The sequence below is a fragment of the Pan paniscus genome, chromosome 7, assembly GCF_029289425.2.
Source record: "Pan paniscus chromosome 7, NHGRI_mPanPan1-v2.0_pri, whole genome shotgun sequence".
NCBI classification, from domain to species: domain Eukaryota; kingdom Metazoa; phylum Chordata; class Mammalia; order Primates; family Hominidae; genus Pan; species Pan paniscus.
In genome coordinates, this window is record NC_073256.2 from 23,366,989 (window position 1) to 23,393,064 (window position 26,076).

The 26,076-nt window shown below is 42.0% G+C and overlaps 1 protein-coding gene and 1 long non-coding RNA gene across 2 annotated transcripts in view; one reads left to right on the plus strand and one right to left on the minus strand.

Moving 5' to 3' along the window:
* LOC134731028 (uncharacterized) overlaps positions 1 to 21,946 on the plus strand; it is a 29,501-nt gene extending 7,555 nt beyond the window's left edge. The window contains exon 2 of the long non-coding RNA XR_010113092.1: positions 1,565 to 21,946. This is a non-coding gene — a long non-coding RNA (uncharacterized LOC134731028). The remainder of the gene's footprint in view (positions 1 to 1,564) is intronic.
* The window catches only part of LOC100992112 (translation initiation factor IF-2), a 120,221-nt gene that overhangs the window by 41,731 nt on the left and 52,414 nt on the right, over positions 1 to 26,076 (minus strand).

A 26,076-nucleotide genomic window follows, 5' to 3' on the forward strand; every position in this document is an offset into this window, starting at 1 on the left:
TTCAGGGTGCCCACATTTCATATTGCTGAAACACACATGCTGTACAATTTATGTACTTAACGCAATTATTACAGGTCCTGAGACGATATACATCCTTCTCGACTGACAGGATTAAGAGATTAAAGTAATGACAGGCATAGGAAATCACAAGGGTATTGATTGGGGAAGTGATAAGTGTCCATGAAATCTTTACAATTTATGTTTAGAGATTGCAGTAAAGACAGGCATAAGAAATTACAGAAGTATTAATTTGGGAAACTAATAAATGTCCATAAAATCTTCATAATCCACGTTCTTCTGTCATGGCTTCAGCTGGTCCCTCCGTTTGGGGTCCCTGACTTCCCACAACACAGCACAGTGACTGGCACAAAAGAGTTGCTCAATAAATAAATCAGGATGAATAGATAAATTCACGGATAGGCACTTTGAACTACAGATGAGCTTAAATACTTTGTGTTTTTCTTAGTCAAACATATGCAATTAAGCATGTGATAAATGTTATGATGACCATACCTGTGTCTTGCCTGATGTTCTTTGCAATCACTAAATGAATTCAATTGTTCCTGTTTTGACAGTTCTATTTTCAACCTAATGATCTGTTTATTTTAACTTCTGGCTGTTGGCTTTGTTTGGGTTTTTTAGCCTGACAAAGTGGTAGATATTGGTATTTGCTCTTTTGTTTAAATGTCACGAACTTTAAAAATGCCTTTGCTTTTGGTAAGAAACCCTAGTTAGGACACCCTAGCGGTCAGGATGATTTGGGTTCTGGTGCAGTAACAACAATCCCCAAATCTCAGTGGCCTCATGCAGTGAGGTATTTCTTTGTTTGTTTCTGAGACAGGGTCTCACTCTGTCACCCAGACTAGAGTGCAGTGGTGCAATCTCAGCTCACTGCAACCTCTGCCTTCCAAACTCAAGTGATTCTCCTGCCTCCTGATTAGCTGGGATTACAGGCCCATGCCACCACTGTCTGGCTAATTTTTGTACTTAGTAGAGACAGGATTTCACCATGTTAGCCAGGTTGGTCTTGAACTCCTGACCTCAAATGATCCGCCCGCCTTAGCCTGCCAAAGTGCTGGGATGACAGGCATGAGCCACCATGCCTGGCCACAGTGAGGCTTATTCTTGGTCACGTTGCATGTCTGGGCTGTGTTAGGGCATTGTGGGGTGGTCTGTTCATTGTGTTCACTCAGGGATCCAGGCTGACAAAAGCCCCATCTCTGCATGTGTCCTTGATCACCACTTCAGGGGAAAGGGAATGTGGTGGATCATAGAGCCTCTTAACACTTCCAGCTGGAGGTGACTCAAGTTGCTGCTGCTCATGGTTCATTGGACAAAACGGATCACAGAGTCATGGGCAACTTCTCTGTGCCTGGAAGGGGAAACAAAATATGAATAGCCACATTGATTTTCCCTAGATATTACACAGAAGGCCTCATTTAAACACAGTTACTTATTTGTGTTTTGAAGCTAATTGTAGTCCATCAAACTTCACAGAAGATATGTGCACTTCCAAGCTATTATTAAGCACAATTTTTTTTTCTTTTTTTTTTTTTTGAGACAGAGTCTCACTCTCTTGTCCAGGCTGGAGTGCAGTGGCATGATCATGGATCGCTGCAACTTCTGCCTCCTGGGTTCAAGTGATTTTCATGCGTCAGCCTCCCAAAATGCTGGGATTACAGACACCCACCACCACGCCTGGGTAAGTTTTGTATTTTTAGTAGAGATGGGGTTTCACCATGTTGGCCTGGCTGGTCTGGAACTCCTGACCTCAGGTGATCCACCTGCCTCGGCCTCCCAAAGTGCTGAGATGACAGGCGTGAGCCGCCGCGCCTGGCCTTGAGTATGATTTTTGATTTGGAAGTTCAGAGTTAGGGTTTTAGTCTGAGGACTGTATGATGGGAAGGTGAAAAGCAGAGCTTGGCTGTGAGTTTGCTGGGATTCCTGTGCTGCTTCTACAGCTCTTTGGCTGTGTGACCGTCACTTTTGACAAGTTCCTTTACCTTTCTATGTGTTGGTTTCCTCATCAATAAAATGGAAAAACTAATCATAATCATAATAGCTATTTGTGTTGGGATAGCCTAGTGGTTGACACATAAGGACTCAAACATACTTTTTTTTTTTTTTTTTTGAGACGGAGTCTTGCTCTGTTGCCAGGCTGGAGTGCAGTGGTGCAATCTCGGCTCACTGTAACCTCTGCCTGCTGGGTTCAAGCGATTCTCCTGCCTCAGCCTCCCTAGTAGCTGGGATTACAGATGCCTGCTACCACTCCCAGTTAATTTTTGTATTTTTAGTAGAGACGGGGTTTCACCATGTTGTCCAGGATGCTCTCGATCTCTTGACCTCATGATCCGCACACCTCAGCCTCCCAAAGTGCTGGGATTACAGGTATGAACCGCCGTGACCAGCTCAAAAATACTATTATTAATTTTGGGGGGCAGTTATTATATTTTGTGAAAATCGGAGTTCAGTATCTTGTAACACTGAGTTGGGATCTATCCCTGAAGGAACAGGCTTCTAAAGAGGAAGGCATCGAGAGAGGGGCAAAATTTTAGTGGACGCTGTAATGACTTTAGGTATATGGACCTGGGGCAGAGTTCTAGCTGGGGCCACCAGGTAGCAAGGTGGACTTTGCTAAATTCTATCACTTTCCTGAGCCTCAGCCTCACTTGTTACAAATGGGGTTGAAGCATCCCTCTTTCAGGGCTAAGATAAAGATGATTAAGTAAGAGGGAATGAAAGCAACTTCCATCAATGGTCAAAAGTATTCATTTAACTTTTTTTTTTTTTTTTTTTTTTTTTTTGGGGATTGAGTCTCTCTCTGTTGCCCAGGTTGGAGTGCAGTGGCATGGTCCCGGGTCACTGCAACCTCCACCTCCTGGGTTCAAGTGATTCCCTTGCCTCAGTCTCCTGTGTAGCTGGGACTACAGGTGCGCGCCACCAGGCCTGGCTAATTTTTGTATTTTTAGTAGAGACGTGGTTTTACCATGTTGGCCAGGATGGTCTCGACCTCCTGACCTTGTGATCCACCCACCTTAGCCTCCCAAAGTGTTGGGATTACAGGCATGAGCCACCATGCCTGGCCCATTTAACTTCTATATTACTTTCCTGTTGGTGGATTTACCAGTGCAAACTGAGCAGCTTAAAACACCACCCAGTTATTATCTGTTTCCATGAGCCAAGGGTCTGGGCAGGGTTTAACTGGGTCTTCTATTCAGGGTCACAATACTGCAAACAGAGTGTCAGCTGGGGTCTCATCAGATGCTCAGTGTCCTCTTCCAAGCTGATTCAGTTTGTGGACTGAATTCAATTTCTTGCAATTGTTGAACGAAGGCCCTCAGCTCCTAGAGCTGCCACCTCCAAAGACAGTTCACAGCATGGCCATTTATGTCTCCTTGGAGGCTAAGGGTTGAATCTCTGAAACTTCACCTTTAAAAGACTCACCTGATTAGGTCTGGCCCACCTAAGATAATCCTGCTTTGGATGAACTCAAAGTCAGCTGAGCAAATGTGCTTAACAAAGCAAGTGTGACCATAATCACATTTGCAAAATTCCTTCCCCTTGGCCAAATCACAAGCTCTGCACACACTCAAGAAGAGATGATACAGGGAGCAGATATAAGGGAGTGGTTCTCTTGGGGGCTGTCCTAGAACTCTGCCCATTACAACTTCCTTTCTCGAGGAACAGCAGGCCTGGGGAGAGATGATCACGGATGAGAGCAGCCCACAGGTTGTGAGCACCAGGTGCTGGAGTAGGATGCAGGAGGCTGACAAGCAAGTATGAAAAGCCTTCTCTGGGCTGGGTGGAGTGGCTCACACCTGTAATCCCAACACTATGGGAGGCCGAGGTGGGCGGATCACGAGGTCAAGAGATCGAGACTATCCTGGCCAACCAACATGGGGAAACCCCGTCTCTAATCAAAATGCAAAAATTAGCTGGGAGTGGTGGCACACGTCTCTAACAACCCAGCTCCCCAAGTGAGCAATTCCTGTCCCTTTTAAGGGCTCACAACCCTAAGGGGGTCCACGTGAGAGGGTCGTGATCGTGAGAGAGTCGTGATCGATTGACCAAGAAGGGAGTACGTGACTGGGGGCTGCATTCAGCAAACCCCATCTCTACTAAAATAGCAAAATTCTGCAAAGTCTCAGGATAAAAATCAATGTGCAAACATCACAAGCATTCCTATACACCAATAACAAACAGAGAGCCAAATCATGAGTGAACTCCCATTCACAATTGCTTCAAAGAGAATAAAATACCTAGGAATCCAACCTACAAGGGATGTGAAGGACCTCTTCAAGGAGAACTATAAACCACTGCTCAACGAAATAAAAGAGGATACAAACAAATGGAAGAACATTCCATGCTCATGGGTAGGAAGAATCAATATCGTGAAAATGGCCATACTGCCCAAGGTAATTTATAGTTTCAATGCCATCCCCATCAAGTTACCAATGACTTTCTTCACAGAATTGGAAAAAAACTACTTTAAAGTTCATATGGAACCAAAAAAGAGCTGGCATTACCAAGTCAATCCTAAGCCAAAGAACAAAGCTGGAGGAATCAGGCTACCTGACTTCAAACTATACTACAAGGTACAGTAACCAAAACAGCATGGTACTGGTACCAAAACAGAGATATAGACCAATGGAACAGAACAGAGGCCTCAGAAATAATGCCGCATTATCTACAACTATCTGATCTTTGACAAACCTGGCAAAAGCAAGAAATGGGGAAAGGATTCCCTATTTAATAAATGGTGCTGGAAAAACTGGCTAGCCATATGTAGAAAGCTGAAACTGGATCTCTTCCTTACACCTTATACAAAAATCAATTCAAGATGGATTAAAGACTTAAATGTTAGACCTAAAACCATAAAAACCCTAGAAGAAAACCTAGGCAATACCATTCAGGACATAGGCATGGGCAAGGACTTCATGTCTAAAACACCAAAAGCAATGGCAACAAAAGCCAAAATTGACAAATGGGACCTAATTAAACTCAAGAGCTTCTGCACGGCAAAAGAAACTACCAGCAGAGTGAACAGGTAACCTACAGAATGGGAGAAAATTTTTGCAATCAACTCGTCTGACAAAGGGACCTATGACTTTCTTATAACCAAGAGAATATGGCAGAGGTGATGGGATGTAGTGATTATGTTAGATAGGATGTTAAGTTGTCTTGCTAGGAGGTTATCTTGCTGGCTTTGAAGATGTGAGCTGCCATGTCATGAGTGGCCAGATGGAGAGGCCCATGTGGCAAGAAGCTGAGGACAGCAAGAACCTGGGGCCCTGATTCCAGCAGCCTGCAAGGAACTGAATGCTGCCAACAACCAGATGAGACGGGAAGCAGATCAATCACCAGTCAAGCCTCCAGATGAGAACTGAGCCCTGGCTGACATTATGGTTGCAGCCTTGCACTGAACCCAGCTGAGTCATGCCTGGATTCCTGACCCACAGAGACCACGTAGTGATAACTGTGTGCTGTCTCAAGCCACAAAGTTTGCAGTAATATTGTTGCACAGCAATAGATAACTAATATAAAAACTGTCCTACATCATGTACATTACTGAGTGAAATGTAGGACCTGGATTTTAGCTCTGATTTCAGAGTTGTGGTCTCAGTCTCCCCAGGGAGACCTGTCCTGGGAGACAGTTATGCCAGGCTGTGATGCTGTGATGATTGTTCTCTTCCTACCCAGAAGCTTTCAATAGGCATGTCAAGCATGTGACCCCAGCTACATATACCAAATGTATTTCTGACAAATGCCAGGACATCGTGAGCTTTCTTGTTTTACTGAGAGCTCCATAAAGGAAGGATCATCTCTGTCTCTTTTTTTTTTTTCTTTTTTAAGAGTCTCACTCTCACCCAGGCTGGAGTGTAGTGGGGCGATCTCGGCTCACTGCAGTCTCTGCCTCCTGGGCTCAAGGGATTCTCCAGCCTCAGCCTCCTGAGTAGCTGGGATCAAAGGTGTGCATCACCGCACCCAGCTAATTTCATATTTTTGGTAGAGACGGGGTTTACTCATGTTGGCCTGGCAGATCTTGAACTCCTGGCCTCAAGCGATTCGCCTACCTCGGCCTACCAAAGTGCTGGGATAACAGGCATGAGCCAATGCACCTGGCCTGACTTTTTTATGTTATGTCCATGTGAAACAGCACAGTTGTCAGCACACAAAAGGGTCCAAATGTGAAAGGAAAGGGCAAACACAGGGGAAACCTAGGGGTGTTCAGAAGTAGTTCCCAGGTCATTGCCTGTTTCAATATGTACAGTCCTGGGCCCCACACACAAGATTCTGTCTTGGCAGGTCAGAGTTAGAGATGGGGAGCTACCTGGTTACGAGGGATCCCAGTGCATTTTGAGGCAGCTGGTTGTTAAGACTGCATTGTAAAAATTACAACCCAAAGATGTGAAGGGAAACAGAAAGACATTGGCAGGCTAGAAAACAACACAAGTAAAACATGAACAAGTTCATTCCAGAAGGAGATTCTCAACCACAGCTGCACATCAGAATCACCTGGGGAGATTTTAAAACCCCAGTGCCCGGGCTCTGCAGCCCATATCAATTATTACAGAATCTCTTGGGGATGAAACATGGGCATCAGTATTTTTGGTTTGTGTGTGTGTGTGTGTGTGTGTGTGTGTGTGGTTTTTTTTTTTTTTTTTTTTTTTTTGAGACGGAATCTTGTTCTGTCACCCAGGCTGAAGTGCAGTGGTGCGATCTCAGCTCACTGCTACCTCTGCCTCCCGGGTTCAACCCATTTTCCTACCTCAGCCTCCCAAGTAGCTGGGATCACAGGTGTGCACCCCCACGCCTGGCTAATTTTTGTATTTTTAATAGAGATAGGGTTTCACCATGCTGCCCAGGCAGGTCTCGAACTCCCAGCCTCAGGTGATCTGCCCGCCTTGGCCTCACACAGTGCTGGGATTACAGGCACGAGCCATTGCTCCTAGCAGTATTTTTTTAATGAGGCAAAATTCACATAACATAAAGTCCCTGTATGAAACCATACACTTCAGTATCATTAAATACATTCACAATATTAAGCAATCATCATCTCCGTCTAGTTCCAAAACATTTTCATTAACACCCCCGCCCCCACAAAAAATAACCCTGTATCCATCAAGCACTCTCCATCCCCTCCCTTTTCCCCCAGCTCCTGGCAACCACTTACCTGCTTTCTGCCTCTATAGATTTGCCTATTCTGGGCCTTTCACATAAATGGAATCATGCAATATATATAATAACCAAAAGGTAGCAACAACCAAGATGGCCATTTGGTTGACGAATGAACAAACAATATGTGCTGTATCCATACAATGGAAATATTGGTGCCTACTACATGTGGATGGACCTTGGAAACATCATGCTAAGGGAGAGAGAGCCTTGGTACTGTCTCTTCTCCCCACGAGATTCCAAGATGCAGCCAACGTTGAGACCCCCTGACAAGCAATGGATATGATTGGGTGCAGATGAAATAAGGCAGCCAGGGGCAGGAGGGACGTCTCATTGAAGATGATTATTTGTGGATGCCTAGCAGGGGTGGGGATGAGGTATGATAACAGCAACCCCAATCCCAACACTGCGTGACCGATTTTATCTTCAGCCAGCTGATATGCTTCATGGGGTCTGGACACAGGACAACTCTGCCTCCCAGGTACAAGCAATAACACCTGCCTCAGCCTCTTAAGTAGCTGGGATTACAAGCATGTACCACCACGCCTGGCTAATTTTTGTATTTTTAGTAGAAACGAGGTCTCATCATGTTGCCCAGGTTGGTCTCGAACTTCTGGCCTTAAATGATCCACCCACCTCAGCCTCCCATAGTACTGGGATTACAGGCATGAGCCACAGTGGCAGCCTCCAAATTGTATTTGAAGTTTGACTTTCCACCTCCAGAAAATCCAACCTTTTCCCAAGTCACAGTGGGACACCCCGGAGTTAATTTGAGAGAAATATGCTTTTAAAAACAACTCCAGGCCAGGCGCAGTGGCTCACGCGTGTAATCCTAGCACTTTGGGAAGCTGAGGCGGACGGATCACGTGGTCAGGAGATCAAGACCATCCTGGCCAACATGGTGAAACCCCGTGTCTACTAAAAATACAAAAAATTAGCCGGGCATGGTGGCACATGCCTGAAAGCCCAGCTACTAGGGAGGCTGAGGCAGGAGAATCGCTTGAACCAGGGAGTCAGAGGTTGCAGTGAGCCGAGATCGCGCCACTGCACTCCAGCCTGGCGACAAGGAGAGATTCCGTCTCAACATAGATAAATAAAACCCTCCGATATGAACACCAAACTAGAATCATTCCACTGACTTCCCTCCGCCAATCAGGGGGAGTTATGGTGATGGTGCATGAGTGTCTATTTGCATTGAGTCTTAATGGAAAAAAAAGGTTGTGTCACTCAAAGGAAAAACAAATCACAGCCCAGACTGGAGCTGCGGATGAATAACATGGCTGAGTGTTGGTACAGGCTTTCCACAGCAATATTAAAACTGAAAAAATCAGCAATGAAGCTCCCAGCCACATTTCTGCCAAATGATTTGGGGGAAAACAACAGAGGCACTCCTCAACTTTTCCTTCGCTGCACAAAGTGGGTTTGGCTGGAAATGCCAAGTGTACTTGTTGCTGGGATCTTTCAAATGAAAGCAAGCTGGGAGTCAACCTCCTGCAGCCGCAGGCCAGAAATGGGTTTAGACCAAACTAGTATAGTAACACTGGTGCACATCTAAACAGATTTAACTCCCTCCCAGCAATCCAGATTAATTTAATATGCTTTCTTATTGGCATTCTGCATTTTTCATTAAAGCAAATAAACATCCATCCCTCTGTGATAAGTTAGGGCAAAAAAAAAATTCATATGTTTAGGGCATAGGGAAGGAGGAGTTGTTGGCTGTTAAAAAAAAAATACTGCAAATGGCCTTTGAAAGTCTAGACATCTTCATCATAAACACAAACATTCCTCTTCACAAAGGGACCTCAAGTAACCTTAGGCTGGATGGCCCACTTGAGTATGTTTTTCTTCTCATTCTTTCTTATCTTCCCTCCAACCAACCCAACCCACATTCAGTGACCAAGTCACGTGGGTTTTACCTCCTATATCTTTTCAGATTCGTTCACTGCTCAGCCACTCTCCTGACACCACCATAAACCAAGCCACCATCACCTCCAACTGTTTGACTGCAAATGCCTCCTCACTGGCCTCTGTCTTCCCCTGGCCCTGTGACAATCTGCACTCCGGTCGGATCATGACGTTAGGAGATCCAGACCATTCTCCCTAACACGGTGAAACCCCGCCTCTACTAAAAATACAAAAATTTTAGCTGGGCGTGGTGGCGGGCGCCTGTAGTCGCAGCTACTTGGGAGACTGAGGCAGGAGAATGGCGTGAACGCGGGAGGTGGAGCTTGCAGTGAGCCGAGATCGCGCCACTGCACTCCGGCCTGGGCGACAGAGTGAGACTCCATCTCAAAAAAAAAAAAAAAAAAAAAAAGATAAAAGGTCACCTTTACTGAGCCCACCCTATCTCATTCCATCCCTACATCAGTCCTTTATTTCACCAGTGGGGAAGCTGGGACACAGAGTAGTTAGGTGGGATGCCCAAGGTGGGACCACTCGTGTGAAGTTTCCACACAGTAATGTGAGACCCTCCATGACCTAGCCCCTCTCTTTCTCCAGCCTCATTTCCTGATTCTCTCGCTTGGCCTGCAGGCCTCAGCCACACAAACTTCTTGAAAGTCCCTTAAATCTGGCTGAGCACAGTGGCTCACGCCTGTAATCCCAGCACTTTGGGAAGCTGAGGCGGGTGGATCACCTGAGATCACGAGGTCAAGACCAGCCTGGTCAACATGGTGGAACCCCATCTCTACTAAATATCCCAAAATTAGACAGGTGTGGTGGATGGCACCTGTAATCTCAGCTACTCGGGAGACTGAGGCAGGAAAATCGCTTGGACTCGGGAGGCAGAGGTTGCCGTGAGCCAAGATCGCACCACTCCACCCAAGCCTGGGCGTCAAGAGTGAAAGTCCGTCTCAACAAAAAAAGTCCCTTAAATCTGCTCTATGCCTATCAACCTCAGGGACTTCACTATGCTGTTTCTCACCCTGAAATGCTGTTCCTCATTTCTCTACATAGTGAACTCATCCCACCCCCTAGGCCTTTCCTTAAGTGTCATCACTTCAAGGAAGATTTACTTTTTTAATATAACTATTAAAATATAATTCAGGTACCGTATGGTTTGCCCATTTAAAGTGAACAAATCAATGGTTTCAGTGCATTCACAGAGCTCGGCAACCACCATTATGATCAATTTTAAAACATTTTCATCACCCCAAAAAGAAACCCTGTATCCATGAGCAGGTACCTGCCATTTCCTCCTCCCACTAAGCCCTGACAATCTACTTTTTTTGAGATAGAGTATCTGTCACAGGCTGGAGTGCAGTGGCACAATCTCGGCTCACTGCAACCTCCGCCTCCCGGGTTCAAGCAATTCTCCTGCCTCCCGAGTAGCTGGGATTACAGAGATGTGCCACCATGCCCATCTAATTTTGTATTTTTAGTAGAGTCAGGGTTTCTGTCTTCATAGATTTGCGTGTTCTGGACATTTCATATAAATGACATCTTAGAATATGTGACATTTTGTGACTGGTTTCTTCCACTTAGCTTAATATTCTCATAGTTCATCCGTGTTGTAGCCCGTGTTAGTACTTCATTCCTTTTGATGACTGAATAATATTCCATTGCATAGTCAAACCATGTTCTATTTCTCCACTCATCAGTAGACAAGCATTTGAGTTGTTTTCACTTTGGCGCTATTATGAATAATGCTGCTATGAGCATTTGTGTACAAGTTTCTGGAAGGACATATATTTTCATTTCTTTCATAAACTGGAGTGGAAGTGCTGGGTCATAGAACTCTGTGTTTAAGCTTTTGAAGAAGTGCCAGACTGTGTAAGAAAGAAAGCCTTTCCTCACCCTGTGAGACTGAGCTCCCTCTCTCCATTTATACGTTCTCTTTAAGCCCTTTGCTTCTCTTTCAGAGCAATTCACGTTGACTTGGGTCACCCTCAACTTAAGGCTCATAACTCCCCTAGATCCTCAGGGTCCACACTAAATTTGATGAAATATGATGCAAGCCACGTATTTACATTTGCATTTTGTAATAACCACATTTTAAAAAGTAAAACAAAAGAAGTGAAGGTAATTGGAATAATATCACAGATGTAAACAAATCTATCCAAAATACCAGGTCTACATGTATAAAACTTTTTAACAATAACAAAATACTTTGCTTTCATTTTATATTAAGTCCTCACAATCTAGTGTGTATTTGACACTTCTCGCACATTTCAGAATGATGGCAGCAGCCCATATGGGGGGCCCGCCCATGATGCCAATGATGGGCCTTCCTGCTCCTGGGATGATGCCAGTGGGACCTGCTCCTGCCATGAGGCCGCCCATGGGAGGCCACATGCCTGTGATGCCTGGGTGCCCAATGATAAGACCTCCTGCCCGTCTCATGATGGTGCCCAGTCAGCCCAGAATGACTCGACCAGACAGATAAGGATAGAGGGGAGGCCTCATTGCATCAGTGTTGTTTTGTTGTTGTTATTGTTGTGTTTTTTTGTTTGTAATGTTTTGTTTTGTTTTTGAGACAGAGTCTTCCTCTGTCGCCCAGGCTGGAGGGCAGTGGCATGATCTCAGCTCACTGAAACCTCCACCTCCCGGGTTCAAGCGATTCCCCTGCCTCAGCCTCCTGAGTAGTGTGGGACTACAGGCGTGTTCACCATGCCCGGCTAATTTTTTTTTATTTTAGTAGAAACGGGGTTTCACCATGTTGGCAAGGATGGTCTCAATCTCCTGACCTCGTGACCCGCTCGCCTCAGCCTCTGAAAGTGCTGGGATTAAAGGTGTGAGCCACTGCGCCTGGACTATATGAATTTTATATTTGCCTGTTCCCTTCACCAGGAGATCATGCTGCTGTGATGTCGGGTTTTCTTAACAGCGTAAGGAAGACTTGCCCCCTTGCCCTATCAAAGAGAATAGTTTTGGAGGGGAGAAGTGGGACCAAAAAAGATGCAGTTTTCATTTGTATTGGGAAATGTGAAAATAAAATTGACAACTCTTTCAGTTAAAAACAAAAAAAGAAAAGGAAAGAAGATGTGGGGCTGCCATATGCAATACCGTGGATTTCACGGATCTTCTACTCTGGAGGCAAATATTATCTTTGCTGAAGCCAAACCATCCTGACACAAAGACCTTTTGTTTTTTTAATGTGACTGTGTTTTATTTTAGAATGTGTAATTCACTTTAGAAGGGTAAAGTACCTGTCTGGGGAAGACTATTCAATTTCCTGCATTTATTTAGAATGTTGGCTGATGTTGTTATGAAGGGAAACAGCTCTAACAACTGAGTGCCCCCCACATAGCCACAGCTCATGAGTTCACGGGGCAAAGGAATTGAACAGCAGCCTCCTAATAGCCAGCCTTCTCTGTGATGTGGAAATAATTATCAGCATGTAAAAGACTATATATATATTCAACAATTCTGATCCCCTGAAAAATTCAAATCTACAACTGATTTGCTTCCTGGGCTCCTGAAAACAACTTTGTCAAAATTGTTCAGAAATATAATCAGCCAATCGTTGCCCCTTGGGGACGCAGGATAAAGCAAGTCAGCCATGACCAATGTGGAGTCGGCCGTGCACAATTACATGCAGACCTGCATGATATCGAGTTCCTGCTATGGTCCCTCCCCAGTCAGGCCCCCATTGCCTGGGCTGCAACCAGAAGCATTCAGGCACAAGTCCATTCAACAAATACTTATTTAATTTTATTGGTGGTTAGAGGGTTGCAATTGATTAAGGTACATTAATGGATCCATGTCCTCCCTGTATCCAAGACTCTGCCATTTGTCTCTGCAGTTCCTCCCACTGAAGAATCGGAGTATATTTCTCCAGTCCCTAATGTTGGGTTTTGTAATGTGTCTAGCTTTGGCCACTGGAATATTAATCTGTATGACCAAAAACTTGGAAAGTGTGCATTCATTTGTGCTCACTCACTCCTGCTATCACCATGACAACAAGCCCAGGCCAGACTGCTGCTTCCAGCAGAAGATAAGAGACACCAAGAGCAAAGTCGAGCTTCCCAGACATGCTCATGCTAGATTGACCAATCCTCAGCTGACCCATAGATCCATGAAAATAAACGATTGTTGTATTAAGCCACTGAGATTTGGAGTGACTTGTTATGCAGCATTTTGTGAAAACAACTAACTGACACAAGGGTCACTGTCCTTTATCTCTGTAGATTTTAACCAATTTTAATAGCTAGATGGAGATCTTCTAGTTGCCTTTATTTATAATGAATATGACTGTAGAGCTAGTTTGGCCTGACACTACCAGTAACCTACCCAGAAATTCAGAAATACTTTCTTCTCCAACCTGCCCCAACCAACCTTTTGTTTGTTTGTTTGTTTTTGGGTTCTCCCTCTTTGCCTAGGCAAGAGTACAAATGGTACAGTCAGAGCTCACTGTAGCCTCAAAATCCTGGGCTCAAGTGATCTTCCCCTTCAGCCTCCTATGTAGCTAAGACTACAGACATGTGCCACCATGCCTGGCTAATTTTTTTATTCTTTGCAGAGAGAGGGTCTCACTATATTGCCCAAGTTGGTTTCAAACTCCTGGCCTCAAGCAGTCCTCCTGCCTCACCCTTCCAAAGTGCTAGGATTATAGGCATGAGCCACCACACCCAGCCTCTTCTTCTTTTTAAATAGAAACCTTATTTTTTTCTGACAGTGGGTTGCTTTCTTTTTTTTTTTTTTTTAAGAAAAAGTTGGCCCAGCCCCAGGGAATAAATTTTGACTGCTCTAAACAACTATAGACCAAGGGCCAAATCTGGCCCTCTGACTGTATAAATTAAGTTTTACTGGAATAAAACCAGGTCCGTTGATTTATCCATTGTCTACATGCGCTTTTAGGCTACGATGGCACCACTGCGTCACTACAACAGAGGTTATTTAGACCAAAAGCCTAAAATATTACCGTTTGCCTCTTTATGGAAAAACTTTGCCATTCCCTAGTCTAAGGTTTAGATTCTGAGCTTATCATTTTATCCTACCCGCCCTCACCAGTGACTGGCTCAAAACAAGTCTGTAATTCCATTCTGACTGTTCTACTAAGGGAATTCCCTCTTCTTCTCATGCAGAGCTGATGAGGGTAAGCTGTATTAATAGGACATACGCTCAGGTTTTCTGAAAAATACTTTTATCTAGAAATGCATAGGAACATGGTGGTGCCTGAATGTACCATCCGGGGGCCTGGAGATTCACTCACCTGCCTCCACAGCTGGTGCTCACACTTACTACTGAGAGGCCTGAGGAAACGCCTGCCTACACACCACCAGAACCTGCATAGGTCACCTGGAGAACTAGAGATCAGCCTGCCACACACACCACCCAGGAGCCCAGTGGTGCACCTGCCCACCTGGCCCAGTGCTGCCACTGCCAGAAACCAAAGAAGCCACCTGGAGGCCCAGGGATTGGCTCACACAGACAGGCTATCATCAGTGCCCACAAACGCTGCCCATGGTCCCTACTATTGACACACCTGGTCCACCGCCACTACCACTGATGCTGAAGGACAAGACTTCCTGGCATCCCCATCCTCAGCAAAGCCTCACCACAGCCTCCAATAACAACTGCCGTCTGGCCAAGTGTGGTGGCTCACGCCTGTAATACCAGCACTTTGAGAGGCCGAGGCGGGTAGATCACGAGGTCAGGAGTTCGAGAGCAGCTTGGCCAACATGGTGAAACCCCGTCTCTACTAAAAATACAAAAATTAGCTGGTCATGGTTGCACGTGCCTATAGTCCAGGCTACTCAGGAGGCTGAGGCAGGAGAATTGCTTGAACATGGGAGGCAGAGGTTGCGGTGAGCTGAGATTGTGCCACTGCACTCCAGCCTGGTGAGAGAGTTAGACTCCATCTCAACAACCACCAAAAAAAAAAAAAAAAAAAAAAAAAAAAAAAAAACACTGCAGTCTAAGCCACTGAATGACTCACAGGCACCACTCATGCCAATTACAGCTGAAGGAATCATATGCAGACTATACCACTGTACCCACCCAGAATCAAAGCCAAAGTGTGATATCCAATGAACACTGTAGATACAGCTATAAGAAAAGGTCTTTCCCATATAAAAGCCAATCCATAAAATTGGACGAAATGACTGTTATGTCAGAGGCACAGATAGTCACATAAGGATGCAAGAAATATGAAAAAGGAAACATAACATCTCCAAAGAAGCACAATAATTCTCCAGCAACAGATCCAATGAAAAGAAAATCTATGAAATGCCTGAAAAAATTTCAGAATAATGTTATTAAAGAAACTCAGGGAGATACAAGAGAACACAGATAATGAATACAAAAAAAAAAAAAGAAAACAGGAAAACAATTCATGATCTGAATCACAAATTCAACAGAGATAGACAGCATAACAAAGAGCCAAACACAAATCCTGGAAGACAATAAATCATTGAAATAAATACAAAAGATAATTGACAGCTTTAACAATAGACTAGATCAAGCAAAACAAAGAATTTCTGAACCTGAAGACTGGTCTTTTAAAATAATCCAGTCAGACAAAAAGAAAGAAAAAAGAATGAATCAAGGCTACATGACATATGGGAAACATATGTGACAAAAAACTGAAATTCTGGGAGTTCTGGATGGAGATGCGATTGGTAAAGGCATAGAAAACCTATTTAATGAAATAGTAACTGAAAACTTCCTGAATGCTTCCAAATGCAGGAAGCTCAAAGATTACCAAGTAAATACAACTCAAAAAGGTCTTCTCCAAGGCACATTATGGTAAAATTGTCAAAAGACAAAGAGAAAATGCTAAAAACAGGAAGAGAAAGGTATCAAGTCACTTATAAGAGAATCTCCATCAGGCTAACAGGGAATTTCTCAGCAGAAACCTTACAGGCTAGGAGAAAAGGGGATGTATATTACAAGTAAAAAATAAAAATAAAAAAATGTAAGCCAAAAATACTATACCCAGCAAAGCTATCCTTCACAAATGAAGGAGACTGGCATAGTGGCTCACATCTGCAATTCCAGAGACTCAGAAGGCTGAGGCAGTAGGACCATTTGATCCCAGGAGTTCAAGGCTGCAGTGAGCTATGATCATGTCACTGTACTCCAGCCTGGGTGACAGAGTGAGACTCCATTGCTAAAAAAAAAATAGTAATAATAAAAAAGTATTTCCCAGATAAGCAAAAGACTGTTTGTTTGTGTCTTGTTTGTTGCGGTCCTACAAGAAATGTTTAAGGGAGTCCTACACTGGGAAGTGAAAGAACAATATCTACCATCATGAAAATACCTGAAAGTATAAAACTCACTGGTAGTTCAGACACACAAAGAACAAAGGATTCAAACATCACCACTAAAGAAAACCACCAAACTGCAACCATAAATAATGAGAGAAAAAAGGAACAAAGGTGTATTAGTCTGTTTTCACACTGCTGATAAAGACATACCTGACTGAGACTGGGCAATTTACAAAAGAAAGAGGTTTAATGGACTTACACTTCCACATAGCTGAGGAAGCCTAAGAATCACGTTGGAAGGCAAGAAGCAAGTCATGTCTCACATGGATGGCAGCAATCAAAGATAGAGCTTCTGCAGAGAAACTACCCTTTTCAAAACCATCAGACCTTGTGAGACGTATTCACTATCATGAGAACAGCATGGGAAAGACCTGACCCCATGACTCAATTACTTCCCACCAGGTCCCTCCCACAACATGTGGGAATTCAAGATGAGACTTGGGTGGGGACACAACCAAACCGTATCATTCTGCCCCTGGCCCTTCCCAAATCTCATATCCTCACATTTCAAAACCAATCATGCCTACCCAACAGTCCCCCAAAGTCTTAACTAAGTCTGGCATTAATTCAAAAGTCCACAGTCCAAAGTCTCATTTGAGACAAGGCAAATCCCTTCTGCCTATGAGCATGTAAAATCAAAAACAAGTTAGTTACTTCCTAGATACAATGGGGGTAGAGGCACTGGGTAAATACAGTCATTCCAAATGGCAGAAAATTGCCAAAACAAAGGGGCTACAGGACCCATGCAAGCCCAAAATCCAGTGGGGCAGTGAAATCTCAAAGCTCCAAAATGATCTCCTTTGACTCCATGTCTCACATGCAGGTCATGCTGATGTAAGAGGTGGCCTCCCATGGCCTTGGGAGAAAAAAGGCCACAGCTCCACTCCTGTGGCTTTGTATGGTTTAGACCCCCTACTGGCTCCTTTCACGGGTTGGCATTGAGTGTCTGCAGCTTTTCCAGGCACACAGTGCAAGCTGTCAGTGAATCCAGCATTCTGGGGTCTGGAGGATGGTGGCCCTCTTCTCAAAGCTCCACTAGGTGGCGCTGCAGTAGGGACTCTATGTGGGGGCTCCGACCCCACATTTCCCTTCTGCACTGCCCTAGTAGAGTTTCTCCATGAGTGCCCTGCCCCTGCAGCAAACTCCTGCCTGGATATCTAGGCATATCCATACAACTTCTGAAATCTAGGCAGCAGTTCCCAAACCTCAATTTTTGACTTCTGTGCACCCACAGGCTCAACACTATGTGGAAGCTGCTAAGGCTTGGGGCTTGCACCCTCTGAAGCCACAGCCCACGTTGTGCCTTGGCACCTTTTAGCTGCAGCTGGAGTGGCTAGGGCTCAGGCACCCTAGGCTGCTCACAACAGGGGTCCCTGGGTCCAGCCCACAAAACCATCTTTTCTTCCTAGGCCTCTGGACCTTTGATGGGAGGGGCTGCCATGAAGACCTGTGACATGCCCTGGAGACATTTTCCCCATTGTCTTGGGGATTCACATTTGACTCCTCGTTACTTAAACAAACTTCAGCAGCCAGATCGAATTTTTCTTGAAAAAATGGGATTTTCTTTTCTATTGCATTGTCAGGCTGCAGATTTTCCAAACTTTCATGCTCTGCTTCCCTTATAAAACTGAAGGCCTTTAACAGCACCCAAGTCATCTCTTGAATGCTTTGCTGCTTAGAAATATCTTCTATCAGATACCCTAAATCTCAAGTTCAAATACCCTATCAGATACCCTAAATCGTCTCTCTCAAGTTCAAAATTCCACAAATCTCTACAGCAGGGGCAAAAAGCCACCAGTCTCTTTGCTAAAACATAACAGGAGTCACCATTGTGCCAGTTCCTAACAAGTTCCTCATTTCCATCTGAGACAACCTAAGCCTAGACTTTATTGTCCATATAACCATCAGCATTTTGGGCAAGTCTCTAGAAAATCTCCTCCAAATTTTCCCACATTTTCCTCTCTCCTTCTCAGCCCTCCAAACTGTTCCAACCTCTGCCTGATTCCCAGTTCCAAAGTCACTTCCACATATTCAGGTATCTTTTAGCAACACCCCACTTCTGGTACTAATTTACTGTATTAGTCCATTTTCACACAGCTGATAAAGACACATTCAAGACTGGGAAATTTACAAAAGAAAGAGGCTTAATGGGCTTACAGTTGTACATTGCTGGGGAGGCTTCAAAATCATTGTGGAAGTCAAGGAGAGGCAAGTCATATCTTACAGGGATGGCAGCAGGCAAAGAGAGAGCTTGAGCAGGGAAACTCCTCGTTTTAAAACCATCAGATCTCATGAGACTTATTCACTATTAAAAGAATAGCATGGGAAATACCTGCCTCCATGATTCAACTACTTCCCACTGGGTCCCTCCCACAACACATGGGAATTCAAGATGAGATCTGAGTGGGGACACAGCCAAACCATATCAAAAGGATATACAAAATAACCAGAAAACAATGAACAAAATGACAGGAATAAGTCCTCACCTATTAATAATAACTTCGAATATGGGTTAAATTACCTACCTAAAAGATAGAGACAGGCTTAATGGATAAAAAATGACCCAACAACATCTACAAGAAACTCACTTCACTTGTAAAGACACACACAGACTGAAAGTGAAGGGATGGAAAAAGATACACCACACAAACAGAAATCAAAAATAATCAGGAGTAGCTAAACTTACACCAGATAAAACAGACTTTAAGTCAAAAACTGTAAAAAGGACAAAGAAGGTCATTATATGGTAATAAAGGGATCAATTCAGCAACAATGTATAACAATTCCAAATATGCATGCAACCAACACAAGCGCATCCAGAGACATATAGCAAATATTATTAAATCTACATGGAGAGATAGAGTCCAATACAATGATAGTTGAGAACTTCAGTATCCTACTCTCAGCATTGGACAGTTCATCTAGACATAAAATCAACAAAGAAACATTAGATTTCAGCTGCACTTTAGACCAAATGGACCTAACAGTTATTTTCAGAATATTTCATCCAGCAGCAGCAGAATATACAATCATCTCATCAACACATGGAACATTCTCCAGGATAGACCATAGGTTAGGACACAGAACAAGGCTCAATAAAATTTTAAAAACTAAAATCATATCAAGTGTCTTCTCAGACCACAATGGAATAATACTTGAAATCAATAAGAAGAAGAAATTTGGAAACTGTACAAATACATGGACATTAAACATGCTATTGAATAATCATTGGGTCAATGAAGAAATTAAGATGGACATCAAAAAATTTTTTTAAACAGAAAATGGAAATACATCATGCAAAACCTATGGGATACAGCAAAAGCAATACTAAGAGGAAAGTTTATAGCAATAAATGCCTACACGAAAAAAGTAGAAAGATTTCAAATAAACAACCTAATGATGCACCTCAAGGAACTCAAAAAGCAAGAACAAATCAAACACACAATTAGTAGAAAGAAAAATAAATAAATAACATAGCAGAACCAAATGCAACAGAGACAAAAAAAAATGCAAAGAATCAACAAGATAAAAGTTGGTTTTTTGAAAAGTTAAACAAAATTGATAAACCACTAGTGAGGCTAACCAAAAAAAAAAAAAAAAAAAAAGAGACCCAAATAAATACAATCAGAAATGAAAAAGGAGACATTGTAACTGTTACCAAAGAAATAAAAAGAATCATTAGAGGCTATTATGAACAATCATATGCTAACAAATTGGAAAACCTAGAGGAAAGGGATAAATTCCCAGACATACACAGCCTACCAAGATTGAACTAGGAAGAAACAGAAAAATGTGAACTGACCCAAAATGAATAGCAGGTTTGAATCAGTAACAAAAAGTCTCCCAAAAGAGAAAAGCCCTAGACTAGGCTTTTATGCTGATTTCTACCCAATTTATAAAGAAAAACAAACACCAATTCTTCTCAAACTATTCCCAAAAATTGAAGAGGAAGGAATTCTTCCTAACTCATTGTATAAGGCCAGCATTACCCTGATATCCAATCAAGACAAAGACACAAGAAAAGGAGAAAACTACAGACCAATATTCCTAATGAACACAGATGGTAAAATTCTCAGCATAATACTACCAAGCCAAATCTAATGATGAATGAAAAAGTTAATATACCATGATCAAGTGGGATTTATTCCAGGAATACAAAGATGGCTCAACATACACAAATCAATACATGTGATACATCACATCGACAAGATGAGAGGCAAAAACTATCTGATCATCTCAGCAGATGCAGAAAAATCACTCAGTAAAACTTACCATTCCTTCATGATGAAAACTCTCAACAAATTACGCATAGAAGGAACACTTAAACCTAAGAAAAGGCGTATATGACAAATCTACAGCTAACATCCTACTCACTGGGAAAAAATTGAAAAGCCTTTCCTCTAAGAACTGGAACAAGGGAAGGATGCCCACTTTCACCACTCTTATTCAATACAGTATGGGACATCCAAGCCAGAGTGATCAGACAAGATAAAGAAATAAAAGGCATCCAAATGGACAAAAGGAAGTCCAATTGTCTCACTTTGCAAATGACATAATCTTATACCTGTAAACAGAAAAACCTAAAGACTCTACCAAAAAACTCTTAAAATAAATTAGGCTGGGCATGGTAGCTCATGCCTGTAATCCCAGCACTTTGGGAGGCCAAGGTGGATGGATCACCTGAGGTTGGGGGTTTGAGACCAGCCTGGCCAACATGGTGAAACCCTGTCTCTACCAAAAATACAATTAGCCAGGCATGGTGGTAGGTGCCTGTAATCCCAGCTACTTGGGAGGCTGAAGCAGGAGAATCGCTTGAACCTGAGAGGTGGAGGTTGCAGTGAGCCAGGATTGCACCACTGCACTCCAGCCTGGAAAACAGAGTGAGACTCTCAAAAAATAAAAAATAAAAAACATTTTTAAAAACGGATGTATAATTCAGTAAAGCTTCAGGACACAAAATCAACATACAAAAATCAGTAATGTTTCTATATACCAGTAACAAACTAGCTAAAATAGAAATCAAGGAAGAAATTCTATTTACGATAGCTACAAAAATAAAATACCTAGGAATAAACTTAACCAAGGATGAGGAAAAAAAAAAAAAAGAAAAAAACCTCTACAATGAAAACCACAAAACACTGATAAAATAAATTGAGAAGGACACAAACAAATGGAAAGGCATCTTATGCTCGTGGGTTGGAATAACTAATACTGTTAAAATGACCATACTACCCGAAGCAATCTAGAGATTCAGTATAATCCCTATCAGTTATATTCTTCACAGAAACAGGAAAAAAAAAAAAACCTCTGAAATTCATATGGAACCACAGAAGACCCCAAATAGCCAGAGCAATACTGAGCAAAAAGAACAAAGCTAGAAGCCTCACACTACCTGATTTAAAAATATACTGCAAAGAGGCCGGGCGAGGTGGCTCAAGCCTATATCCCAGCACTTTGGGAGGCCAAGGCGGGTGGATCACAAGGTCAGGAGAACGAGACCATCCTGGCTAACACGGTGAAACCCCGTCTCTAATTAAAAAAAAAAAAAAAAAAAAAAAAAATTAGCCAGGCGTGGTGGCGGGCATCTGTAGTCCCAGCAGCTACTCGGGAGGCTGAGGCAGGAGAATGGCATAAACCCGGGAGGAAGAGCTAGCAGTGAGCAGAGATCACGCCACTGCACTCCAGCCTGGGCGACAGAGCAAGACTCCATCTCAAAAAGAAAAAAAAAAAAACATATATATATGTGTATATATGTATATATGTATGTATATACGTATATATGTATGTATATACGTATATATGTATGTATATACGTATATATGTATGTATATACGTATATATGTATGTATATACGTATATATGTATACATACGTATATATGTATGTATATACGTATATATGTATACATACGTATATATGTATGTATATACGTATATATGTATATATGTGTATATACGTGTATATGTATATATACACGTATATATGTATATATGCACATATATGTATATATACACGTATATATGTATATATACGTGTATATATATAAGTATATGTGTGTGTGTATATATATATGTATATATACATACATATATATATATTACAAAGCTATAGTAACCAAAACAGTGTATATTGGTATTAAAACAGACACAAAAACAAAGGAAACAGACTAAAGAATCCAGAAATGAATCCACATATTTACAGCTAACTGATTTTCAAGAAAGCTGTCAAAAACATGCATTGAATAAAGGACACCCTCTTCATTAAATGGTGCCAGGAAAACTAGATATCCAAACACAGAAGAATAAAACTATACCCTTGTCTCTCATCACTTACAAAAATAAACTCAAAATCAATTAAAGACTTAAATGTAACAGCCACAACTATAAAACTACTAGAAATAAACACAGGAGAAACGCTTGAGAACAAAGATTGTATGGCTAACACTTAAAAAGTACAAGCAACAAAAACAGACAAATGGGATTATATTAAACTAAATACCTTCTGCATATCAAATAAAACAATCAACAGAGTGAAAAGACAACACCCCTCCCTTACACCATACACAAAAATTAACTCAAGATGGCCTACAGACTTAAATGTAAAACTCATAACTATAAAAACGCTGAAGACAACCTAGGCAATACCACCCGGTACATAGTGATGGGCAAAGAGTTCATGGTGAAGATGCCAAACGCAATTGCCACAAAAGCAAAACTCGACAAATGGGATCTAATTAAATGAAAGAGCTTCTGCACAGCAAAAGAAACTATGAAAAAATAAACAGACATTTCTCAAAAGAAAATCTACAAATCACCAAGTTTATGAAAAAATATTCAACATCACTAATCATCACGGAAATGCAAATCAAAACCACAATGAGATATCATCTCACACTTGTTAGAATGGGTATTAAAAACACAAAGCACAACAATTGCTGGTAAGCATGTGAAGAAGAGAAAATTATTGTATATTGTTGGTGGGAATGTAAATTGGTACAGCCATTACGAAAAAAAGTACAGAGATTTCTCAAAAAACTAAGAACAGATCTACCATATGATCCAGCAATCCCACTCCTGGGTATATATCCAAAAAAAGATATCAGTGTATCAACGGGATACCTGTACCCCCATATTTACTGCAGCACTATTTACAATAGCCAAGATATGGAATCAATCTAAATGTCAATCAATGGATGAATGGATAAAGAAAATGGGAATATACACACAATAGAATAGTATTTAGCCATAAGAAAGAATGAAATCCTGTCATTTTCATCTAAATGGATGGAACTAAAAGTCATAACGTCAGGTGAACTAGGCCATGCACAGAAAGAAAACTATTGCATGTTCTCACTTATATGAGCAGCTTATGCTCCTGGAAATCAAAGCGGGGCCATGTTTCAGGTCAGTAGGGTCAGGGATAGAGACCACAGTTATGGACTTGTGTGCCCTGGAGCTCTATAAAATTGATATCATGGAGATAAAGAGTAGAATGATAGTTACCAGAGGGTGGGAATAGGAGGGGTTTGAAAAGAGGTTGATTAATAGGTATAAAAATATATAATAGAAGGAATGAGATCTAGTGTTTATTATCACAGAAAGTGACTACAACAATTTATTGTATATTTCTTTTTTTTAATTTCAATAGTTTTTAGGGAACAGGTGGTATTTGGTTACATGGATAAGTCCCTTAGGGGTGATCTCTGAAATTTTGGCATACCCATCAGCAAAGCCGTTTACCCAATGTATAGTCTTTTATCTCTCACCCCTTCCCACCTTCCCCCTGAGCCCCCAAAGTCCACTGTTTCATTCTTGTGCCTTCGCATCATCATAGCTTAGCTCCCACTTACGAGTGAGAACATGCAATGTTTGGTTTTCCATTCCTGAGTTACTTCATTTGAAATAATGGTCTCCAACTCCATCCAGGTTTTTATGAATGCCATTATTTTATTCCTTTTTAAGGCTAAGTAGTATTCTATGGTATACATATATATAACACATTTTCTTTATCCACAAATTGATTGATGGGCATTTTGGGCTGGTTCTATAGTTTTGCAAATGTGAATTCTGCTGCTGTAAACATGTGTGCAAAAGTATCTTTTTCATACATTGACTTCTTTTCCACTGGGTAGATACCTAATAGTGGGATTGCTGGATCAAAAGGTAGATGTACTTCTAGTTCTTTAAGGAATGTCCATATTGTTTTCCATAGTGCTGGTACTAGCTTACATTCCCACCATCAGTGTAAAAGCGTTGTCTTTCACCACATCCATGCCAACATCAATTTTTGTGTTTTTTTTGTTTTGTTTTGTCTTTTGTTTTTTGTTCTTTTGAGATGGAGTCTCACTCTGTCACCCAGGCTGGAGTACAATGGTGCTATATCAGCTCACTGCAACCTCTGCCTCCCGGGTTCAGGCAATTCTCCTGTCTCAGCCTCCTGAGTAGCTGGGATTACAGGCAACTGCCACCATGCCCGGCTAATTTTTATATTTTCAGTAGAGACTGGGTTTCACCATGTTGGTCAGGCTGGTCTCAAACTCCTGACCTCGTGATCCGCCCACCTTGGCCTCCCAAAGTGCTAGGATTACAGGCGTGAGCCACCGCGCCCGGCCCTCTTTTTGTTTATTTTACACGTGGTATTGCATTGTGGTTTTGATTTGCATTTCCCTGGTAATTAGTGATGTTGAGCATTTTTTCATATGTTTGTTGGCCATTTGTATATCTTCTTTTGAGAATTGTCTATTCATGTCCTTGGCACATTTTTTGATGAGATTATTTTTTTTCTTGCTGATTAGAGTTCCCTGTAGATTCTGGACATTAGTCCTTTGTCAAATGCAGTTTGTGAAAATTTTCTCCCACTCTGTGGGTGATCTGTTTACTCTGCTGATTATTTCCTATGCTGTGCAGGAGGCTTTTAGTTTAATTAAGTCCCATCTGTTTATCTTTGCTCCTGTTGTATTTGCTTTCGGGTTCTTGGTCATTAACTCTTTGCCTAAGCCAATGTGTAGAAGCATTTTCCAATGTTATCTTCTAGAATTTTTATGGTTTCAGACCTTAGATTTAAGTCTTTGATCCATCTTGTGTTGATTTTTGTATAAGGTGAGAGATAAGGATCCAGTTTTATTCTTCTACATGTGGCTTGCCAATTATCTCAGCACTATTTGTTGTATAGGGTGTACTTTTCTTACTTTGTTTTTGTTTACTTTGTCGAAGATCAGTTGGCTGTTAAGTATTTGGCTTTATTTCTAGGTTCTCTACTCTGTCCCATTGGTCATGTGCCTATTTTTATACCAGCACCATGCTGTTTCAGTGACTATAGCTTTGTAATATAGTTTGAAGTTGGGTAATGCGATGCCTCTAGATTGGTTCTTTTTGCTTAGTTTTGCTTTGGCTTTGCAGACTCTTTTTTAGTTCCAAATGAATTTTGGCATTTTTTTTTTTTTTCTAGTTCTATAAAGAATGATGATGGTATATTGATAGGAACTGCATTGAATTTGTAGACTGCTTTTGACAGTATGGTCATTTTCACAATATTGAGTCTACCCATCCATGAGCATGGAATGTGTTTCCATTTGCTTGTGTCATCTATGATTTCTTTCAACAGTGTTTTGTAGTTTTCCTTGTAGGGGTCTTTCACCTCCTTGGTTAGGTATATTCCTAAGTATTTTATTTTTGCAGCTATTATAAAAGGGT